The sequence below is a fragment of the Crocodylus porosus genome, unplaced genomic scaffold, assembly GCF_001723895.1.
Source record: "Crocodylus porosus isolate Cpor-Errol unplaced genomic scaffold, CroPor_comp1, whole genome shotgun sequence".
Classification (NCBI taxonomy): Eukaryota; Metazoa; Chordata; order Crocodylia; family Crocodylidae; genus Crocodylus; species Crocodylus porosus.
Genome location: NW_017728918.1, coordinates 53,438,792 through 53,448,291, shown reverse-complemented (window position 1 = coordinate 53,448,291; position 9,500 = coordinate 53,438,792). Strand labels below are relative to the sequence as shown.

Here is a 9,500-nt window from a genome sequence, read left to right as displayed (position 1 = left end):
GCCAGTTGTTCCTCCCCAGGTGCATCACCTTGCACTTGTCAGTGTTGAATCCCATCCTATTCTCATCCGCCCACCCCTGTAACCTGTCTAGGTCAAATTACAGCCTATTGCTCCCTTCTAGCATGCCCACATCCCCCCACTTCTTAGTGTCATCAGCGAATTTGAACAGGGTGCTATTTACCCCCTTGTCCAAGTCAGTGTTGAAGATGTTGAACAGTGCGGGCCCAAGGACCGAGCCCTGAGGAACCCCACTGCCCACATCACTCCAAGTCAAAAATGACCCATCCACTTCCATCTTCTGGGTGCGGCCCTCCAGCCAGTTGGCGACCCATTTGACTGTGCGGGTGTTGACACCAGAGTCCCCCAGTTTCTTAATGAGAATGGGGTGAGAGACAGTGTTGAAGGCCTTCCAAAAGTCCTGGAAGACTATGTCCACTTCTACCCCTGCATCTAAGGACTTGGTGATCTGGTCGTCGAATGCCACCAGGTTGGTCTGAGAGGACCTGCCGCTAATAAACCCATGTTGATTGCCCCCAAGCATAATATCCCCTGCTGGCCCCTCATGGATATGCGTGGGGAAATGGCTGTGGCAGGCAGGGGTGGAGAGGAAGGGGTAGTGAATCGGCACTCAGGGTGCAGTGACAGCAGTGTGGGAGCATGGAGCTTGTGCCAGTACATCGGGGCTAGCACTGGTGGTGCCCGGGGGGGAGGGGGCAGTCAGCAGGAGTGGGGGGCCAGGCTGCCAGTGTCTCCATGGAGCCAGATTGTGCTGCTCAAGCAGGAAAAGGAGGGGTCCATACTGGGTCCACAGAGCCCCTGACAGCCTGACTCCATGCTCCTGCTGTCCTGCTTTGGGACCCACTGATGGTGGCCCTGGTGGTGCACTGGTGTAGGCCGCGTGGACTCACCCAGCTGTCACTGCTCTCTATGTGCCTGCTACCTTCCCCTTCCCCTTCCTGCTGCAGCCATTTCCCCCCTCCCCCACAAACTGCTCGGCACCACTTGGTTCCCAGCTGCAGCACCAGGAGAACAGGAGCAGCTGGGATGTGGTGCCAGAGCCACAGAGGGTATGGGAAAGTAGCAGAAAAAGGGCAGTAGTGGTAGATGGGGCAAGTGGCAGTAAGTGGCAGCATGGGACCCACACTGGTGCTCCAGAGCCAGGATTGGCAGGAGCACATAGACTTGGCTTGCAGAAGCACTGCAGGGGCTCTGCCATCCAATATGTGAGCAAACTCTTCCCCTCCACAAGCCACAACTCTCCTCAGCCACCCTCCCCCCACACATTCACAGCCCCCACAAAATGCATACCCACCCACAACTCATACAGCCACACCTATCCCCCCACAAATCCCATATGCACACCCTGCCCAGCACCCCACATACCCACAAAACTAAATCCCCCCTTCCACTCCTCCAAAATACAAGAGTAACACTTTACTCTAAGCTATTATACTATCACATCTATGTATGCTACACAATCACGTGAATCAGGACAAAAATAATTAATGTTCTAGATATGGGTGCCCCAATAGATTTTTGTGGCTAATACAGATAGCTGTTTTTTAAGGATTGATATCAGCTGATACTGATCTGATTTCTGATATGCAGTCTGGCAAGTCTGGTGTGGTGGAACTGGAGGGGTGAGAGTGGAGGGGGAAGGGAAGGGCCATGGGGAGGCAGATCAAGGCACCTGCAATGACAGAGATGTGGGGCTGAGGCTGAGGCTGGGGCTGGGGTTGGAGCAGGGGCTGGGGCAAGGCACAAAGCCACAGCGCATCTAGGGTCATGGGGTGGGGGGTTGGCTTCAAAGCAGGTGAGAGCAGGATAAGCCACCAGACCAGCAGCTCCTGGACTACCGGCTCACCAGCAGGAGCAGCAGGATCCACGCCCCCTCCCCACTACTCCAGAAGAGCCCTGGCTCCATGTCTTGCCTGCCTGCCTCATCTGGGCAGTGCTTGCCCTAGCCCCTGCCTCAGCCCCAAAGCTTCAGAGGCCTTGATCTGCACCCCCGACCCTTTCCTCCTCTGTCGCCTTCCACTACACTAGACTTTCCAGCTGGAGACAGCTCTCCCTGTTGCCTGTGCTGCACTGCAGCTGTGAGCATTCATGGTCCATTTAATGTCCAAATTATCAGCCTGATATGGCCAATTTCCAATATAGTAAATTTTCTTTATATTGGTGTTGATCTGATATCAGACTGGTATATTGGTTTACCTCAAGTTGTAGTACATGTTTGATTTTTAGAATATAGTTTGTTATTGTTCTGGTTCTGAAATGGCAAAATCCCTTGTCGAAAGGAGTATTTCTGGTGGGGGGGAGGCTCTGGTGGCAAAGTTCAGGAAGTAGGGGGTGGGACTCCCAGTCTCAAGATGGCAGTGAGGGGGTGGGACCCCTTTCAAAGGATGGGGCTACCTATGCAGCCCTCAATGGCTTGCCAAAACTCAGTAAGCAGCCCTCTGCCCAAAATAATTGCCTGCCCCGACATAAATAGTTCCATCCACATGAATGAAGCTACTCTTATGAATAAATACAATTGGATATGTAAATGATTGGAATATTAGGGCTTATATTGCTATAATCATATTTCTTGATCACATTCCCTCTAGATTTTTCCCCTCACACTAGTTGTAGAATCAGCTACTATTACATCCTGTAAATCTTTAACAAAATGTTTTTCATTGCTATTTTGTGGTATCTCTTGTCCATAGCATTTTTTGTTGATAACTTTCATGTTTTATCATGTCTCATGACATTTAGTGATTTTTGATAGCTGCCGCTCCCAAAGACATGAATAATCACAACTTTCTTTTAAAAAAATAACTGGTAAGTTTATAGCCCTTGCAGAAACAGAGTAAAATAGGAAAATATAAACACTGAAGGTTAAGAAAATAGAAAACAAGTGAATGGGCCTGGAAGAGAGTATTTCTTACAATTTTGTGATTTTTAAAGGTAATTTTGTGGTGCCAAGTAACTTGACACTTGAAAGTAGATAACCTATAAATTTTTATTACCATGTTTTATCAAATATGAGATATTTTTTTCCCCCTTAATCAGCACTGGGGAAGAAAGCTCCTCATCTTATATTTCCATACAAGGAAACCTCATTAAAGAAACTGGCTATCACTACACTTCTGCAGACATGCTGATGGGAATCTACCACAAAGATAGATCAGGGCAGCCCATCTGAATAAGATACATGGTAGTTCCCATTGCAAGCAGTCCCCTTCAGCTCTGATTCTATTTCAAGTCATGGTGAACTACTGTATTGAGTATATTTTGACTTCCTCTTTAATCCTACAGTTGAGCTCCATGGGGTGAAAATGGACCTGGTTGCTCTGAGCCTTATCTGCATATAGTTTTATGGAGGATCCTAGGCTTCATGACAAGAACACCTGGTTCCAGTCATGAGTAGGGGTTAATTAGCATGGATCCTTTATGGGGGAGGGCGGTAGTATCTGGAATACACACATACACTGAGCAGTGCTGAACTGTATGGTCATCATGGTTTGAACCACTGTTAACTCTGCTGGGACTCAGCCCAATGAAATCTATGGTAAATCATGATTATTTTGGCTTCGAACGGATATCAAGCATGGTTTATACTATATACATGTAGGTATAAAAGTCCTGCTTCAAAGTCTGTTGATGGAGTACCTGTGCTAAAAACTTGCAGTGGCCTGAAAGAAATAAAATGGCTTAATTCTATATTAACTAAATCTATTGTTACCCATAGTAATTTTCCTATATGCAGGTTATTTCTGGCATGTTTATTTCAACATGTTTTTTCAAATTTGCCTCTCAGTTCCACATGTTCAAGGAAAGCAGGGTCTGATAGACTCCTCTACATTTCTTTTCTCTGATGTAGTAGTAGGAGGTGGACAAATTCCAGGCAAGCTTCCAATAATTAGATTCTATACCTGAAGAATTATAACAAATTTATAATTTTTCTACATATAGGATTCAATTATTGGGGGGTCATCATATATTCAGGGTCATCTTGTAGTCTAGTAAATATAGTCTTTCAACAGGGGCAATGCTTAGAATTCCTGAAGTGATTCAAGCCTAATGCAATAAGTGGCAACATGAATAACCAAAACAAATAGCTGCAGACTGTTAATTTCTGCTTTTTTCATTAATAAACATGTTTTATTCTGACACATATGGTCTTCAAATATGCTACTGCTGTGGCAAAAATAATCACTAGTTTACAAGGGCTATCTTGTTTTCATCCTTGTGCTCCCATCTGTCAATAAAGTGGATACAGCTTTTCTCTAAGTGCCCTCTACAAGTCATTTATAGGGTGATGTCATAATAGGTGGCAGTTTTTGGGGTGGGAGTGGAAGGGCGAGAATGTCAGATATCACCTTCCTTTTGGTTACGTTGTTGTGAAAGACACAATGGCACTTAAAGAGGTAAAGAAAGCTCACAAAGTATGACCATTCAGCAGGGAACAGACACATTTTCAGGATTGATTATTGAATGTGTTCCAAAATCATTATTGCCGTGCAGGAGCTTCTGATGTTATTTTAAAAGTAAAGGATGTGTTTTTGAGATGGAGTAGAATAGGGAAAACCCTGCCTCAGAGTTCACAGGGTCTAAATTCTATGTATCTGTATATTTATTTTTAAAATAATGGCCCTGTGTCAATGTAGGTCTTGTATGTGACTGTATCAGGGGACCACCTAAGGTTCCTATTCCAAAGGAAAGAAAAAAAGAATAAATATTTACCAGGATGCTAAGCCAGACAGACACACTTCTGTTGATGGCAGTGGAGATGCTTCTGGGAAGACATAGGGGATTTCTCAGCCCACATGGAGGCAGACTCCAGGAGCTGATGCTGATTGGCAGGAGGACCAGAAAGCTGCTTAGAAAACTTGCCGGGATGAAATTTCTCCAGGGAGGGGGAAACAGGGAGTGAGCAGCACTGAACTTCCGAAAGATCCATGCAGAGGCAGAGAGTAGAGCTGAAAGCTTGGAAGGCTCACACTGGGATACAGCACCCTGAAGCCAGGAGGAAGATCAGCCTGGTGAGTCTCAGTGATGGCCGGTTAATGGTGGCTGTGCTATGAATGGCAAATGGATTTAAAATAAGGGAAAGGGGGTCTGATCTGGGATCCAAGGAGACAGGAGATAATCTGAGTCATATCTGGTCCCTTTAAGGGTCTGAGAAAAGGATTGTTGGTAGACAGAGATAGGACTTTCTTGATGAGCAGGTCTAGAGAGAGAAAGAGTTCTGTCTTATGCCCTATAATGCTCTGGGAAGTGAGGGGGCTGTAGTTAACTAAAGTCAATTGAGTTTCCTTCTAAGACAGAAATGATGGATTTAAACTGATAGGATGAATCACCTTTCAATGAAGAAATACCAATGAACAGTCTTTACAGAATGTGAGTCTGGGCAAGTTGCTCCACTCACTACAGGGAATATTATATGCTGACAAAGTGAATCAATACCAAGCCCAACTAGGTGTGGTGAGGTCAGGGTGTAGGGGAGGCAGAGCCCTGTGGTCAAAGCCAGGACACATATGTTCCATTATGACATCATTTGATTGTTAACCTCCCCGTTCTTATTATTTCTTTAACAATAAAGCAAGGGTGAGTGAGTGAAGAGAACCAGGACAAAACTGGAAGAGAAATCCTGGTAGGGATTCCACTCACAGTGACTCTTAAGGTTGATTATGTATCTTGACACACTGTACAGTACTGCTGCAATCTGGGAGTTCTGAGGCCAACATATATATTTCAGCTTGAACATAATATTTCAACATAGTTTTGCATATCAATATATTTATAATGAGAAAAAAATGAACCCCCCAAATCTCCTCCCCTTCTTACCCATTCTCTAAAATTTAATATGTGACAAAATTTAATATTCGATATCCTACTCAGATAGGCATAAAGGCATTTGATATATTTCTGCTAGAAAAGCCATGCTGTTTTTCTAAACTAATATTGTATTACATCCTGAAAGTTTAATTTCCTCCAGAAAAAAGTGTACGAAATATACCTTCTACATATTTGAGCTAGTCTCTTTTTCCATACTTAACACAGATTATTTGATGTGAGATCTATAAACTGTCACAGTGAATTGGACAGGGTCTTCCATAAGCATCCTTTCCCACAACCATTAATAATGTTTATGCATCAATCATATTCAAGAGGTATGTAAACACAGAGCAGCAAACTACCAGGGTCTTGATAGGCACATGTTCTACTTACAAACTGCAGTTAATCATGCAGTGTAGTCTTGATGACTCATTGGCACACGTTTAAGTTCTTGCCACTTATCAGCAGTTAGTGATTAGTCAACAATTTCATCTTTAAGAATGTAGGGCTAGTTCCAAAAATGACTGAAGGAACATAAAATGCAAAAAAAATTAAATTTAAGTGCCTAAGTTCAAATGAATGATCCACAAAACTACCTACCTCATTGCTAGGGAATATAAGAGTCCCTAAAACTTACGTTTTTCTCCAAAAAACTTATGAGGCACCTAAAGTTCTGCTACTATGCATGCTCAGAATTGTCACCTTGTTAAAGGAGTTGAGCGTCTGAGTGCCTCCCCCCCAAACCTTAAGGTCATTTGCTATCCACAACTATGCATCCTAAAGCATGTCTTCTAAGGGAACAACTTCAGAGTGTGCCTAATATCCTGTAGTCACTGACTTGAGCACAAAGGACAGCAGCCTATTATAAGAAGTATGCTACGAAGAGCTACCTTCCTTTTTACATTGTCTAATGGTTAAAGTACTTGTCTACAAAGTAGGAGCCCTGGTACTGGGATTTTTCAGCCTAAACGGATTCAAATCGATATGTCCTCCCTCTTAAGAGAGTGAATTAGTCACCAAATTAGAGACAAAAATGAAATAAAAATCATCTTTCCTATTGAAGCTGACCTACTAAGTAGAAAGTAATGTTAGTCATGGGACCAAAGAGAGAGCAAGTAACAAACACCCAGGCTTTTAGTCTAGTAAGGTGGGCATACTTCTGAGAGTGGTGGTAGTGGTGTGGGGGATGGAGTGGATTCCATGTATTTTGTATTAAAGAGTCCTAGTTTGGTTGTTTGGTGATTTATAATGTGGTGGCTAAGGAACTCTTTTGAGAAGCAGGAAATGACTGTTTGAACACCTTAAAATGAGGAGAAAATTAACCTAAATCTCCTAATTCCTCTGTGTATTGGAAGAACAGTAGATTTACATTACATAAGAAGTTGGTAGCTGCCTCACCTCAGTCACCAATGAAGAAAAAAATTACCCTGTACCCAAGGTATATGCTTCAGCATATGAATCCAGAAAAAAAGTTTTGGCCTCTGAATACCAGTCTCCAAGTCTGAAAAATCTCCTTTCTTTCTGTCATCTGTTATTGCCTGGTATGCACCTCCTGAAAAAAAAAATTATGCTGCAACTTCTGCACCGCAGGGCTTACTACCTAATTTCCCCCATGGAAGGAATTTACATACCTAGCTTGGGTTTGTTTATCCCATTTCTGGAGCCAGGTACCTAAAATTATTTGTGGCAATAATACCTAAGGGTATTACACATGCTCTGGGGATAGGGGGTGAGGGTAGATATTCTGAGAGCCACTCTAATTAAAGCACCACCACATCTGATGTATCAGCATCCCTACGCTTAAAAACGGTGAAGGGGGTGCTGATACATGAGATGCAGAAGGCTGCTGGAGCATAGATTAATTGAGTCTGCTACAATTCACTGGAATTCCAGCATGGCAGAGCAGCCTCCATGCTCATGTATAGGCACCCTAAGATCTTTTGTAGGAAGTCTTTGCAAACATTTTGCAAATTGAAAATTGGTACATCCTTTCACCAGGAAGACACTCCTCAGTATGAGTCTTTTGGGCTTAATTTAGTCCCAGCAATAGTATCCCAGAGCAATATATAAATAACTTCAGCTGCATTTGTAATAAGTAAGTGAAAGAAAGAAACTGAGAGGAAATGCTTAAACTTATTGGAGTTAAGAAATCTAATGAATGTATCTCTGAATTCAAAGACCACTGAGTGAATCAGGTGATATGTTAGTCATTTTGAATGACTGCTCTTACCATGACTGCAGAATCCAGAGATGGCTATAAGATTTCACGCAGTTCCTGTTGTTTGGAAATAGCCTCCTTCGGAAAGGCTTTATCTGTCTGTATGCGGTCCTTACTGAAATATAAACTGGGCACATCTACATGAGACATTTACTGAGCAATTGACTAATTAGTTGTGCAGTAAATGCCTCAGCATCTACATGTGCACCCCTCTTAGGTTGGAGTAAATTAATTTCCATGCACTATCCTCCTGCAAAGTAAAAAACAGATGCGTAGATGCTGCTCCAGCCGGTTGGGGCACAAGGGTGCTTCAGTGCAGGAGCTAGTCTATGATGAAGCACCCTCCGACCCCAGCCAGGCCCTCTGCAACACATTGAGTGGCAGGGAGGAGCCCCAGGCTGGCAGGCTGACCCTCCAGGACCCCTGCCAGCTGGTTCTACTCTGAACCAGCTCAATGTGCTGTACCTGAATAAACTCCAGAACTTATTGTTATGTAGCAAAACCCCTAGTTTTTCTTTTTTTAAATCTAAAAATACACTCCCTCCCCTTCCCCTAACTATTTCTGACTTTCTCTCTTCCCTCTCTATCCCTTATAATTAATTACAAGTAAGTAAGCTAATATACTCCCACATAGTAATAAGCCCCTTTCTATATAGTAAACAGTGTTGTATTATGTCTGTATTGATTTTTACTGTTTTATATTGTATTATATTATGTTCCTATTATTTTTGTATTAATTTTTACTGTTTTATATTGAATGTATATGGTTTAGGCCTATGTCTGTAATGTCAAGTAACGTCAAGTTTCCATTTTGTATGTCAATCTTCCATCTTGTGCCCCCTGCCCTATACAGTATGTTGCAACTGTGACCCATACCTACCTCTCCTATGTAAGTTGGTTCCTGAATGAATGGGGATGAATGAGGGTGCTTGAGAGACAATGGTAGTATGTCTAAAAATAGATCCCTCTATATGACTGAACCATCAACTTGACGACCCAACCATCAAGTTGCATTGACCTTCCCTGGCTCAAGATTTGGAAGACAAATACTGCTGCAGAAGCTAGCCAACTCACCATTAGAGACACCTGAAACTGCACATCCTCACCTGGAGTTCACATGCTTATTATACCAGGGGCTGACCCTTGCCTGGGCATGCCCCTGCCACTAGGGTCATAGAAGGTCTACCCCCATAAAAGGGGATAGTGAAGATAGACACAATGGGATGCCCTCTTCATCTGGACCAGCACCATGCCATACCACCTATCCACCCACAGACCCTGCTGGTGACCCCCCTCTGGACAACACCTTGCTGGAGAAGACTCTGACTGGCCATCAAAGATCAACTCACAGCCCAGGACAGGTAGCTATCACCCACCTGCCTTCTCCAAGCAAAGGATCTGGACTCTGTCCCTACACACCTTGACTTCAATCCCTGCAGCAAGCCTTATTCTCTTCTTC

At 43.6% G+C, this 9,500-nt stretch overlaps 1 long non-coding RNA gene across 1 annotated transcript in view; it reads right to left on the bottom strand.

Moving 5' to 3' along the window:
* The window catches only part of LOC109312221, a 19,447-nt gene extending 10,343 nt beyond the window's left edge, over window positions 1-9,104 (bottom strand). Inside the window, exon 1 of the long non-coding RNA XR_002101752.1 lies at window positions 8,893-9,104. This is a non-coding gene — a long non-coding RNA (uncharacterized LOC109312221). The remainder of the gene's footprint in view (window positions 1-8,892) is intronic.
* Window positions 9,105-9,500: the final 396 nt, after the last annotated feature.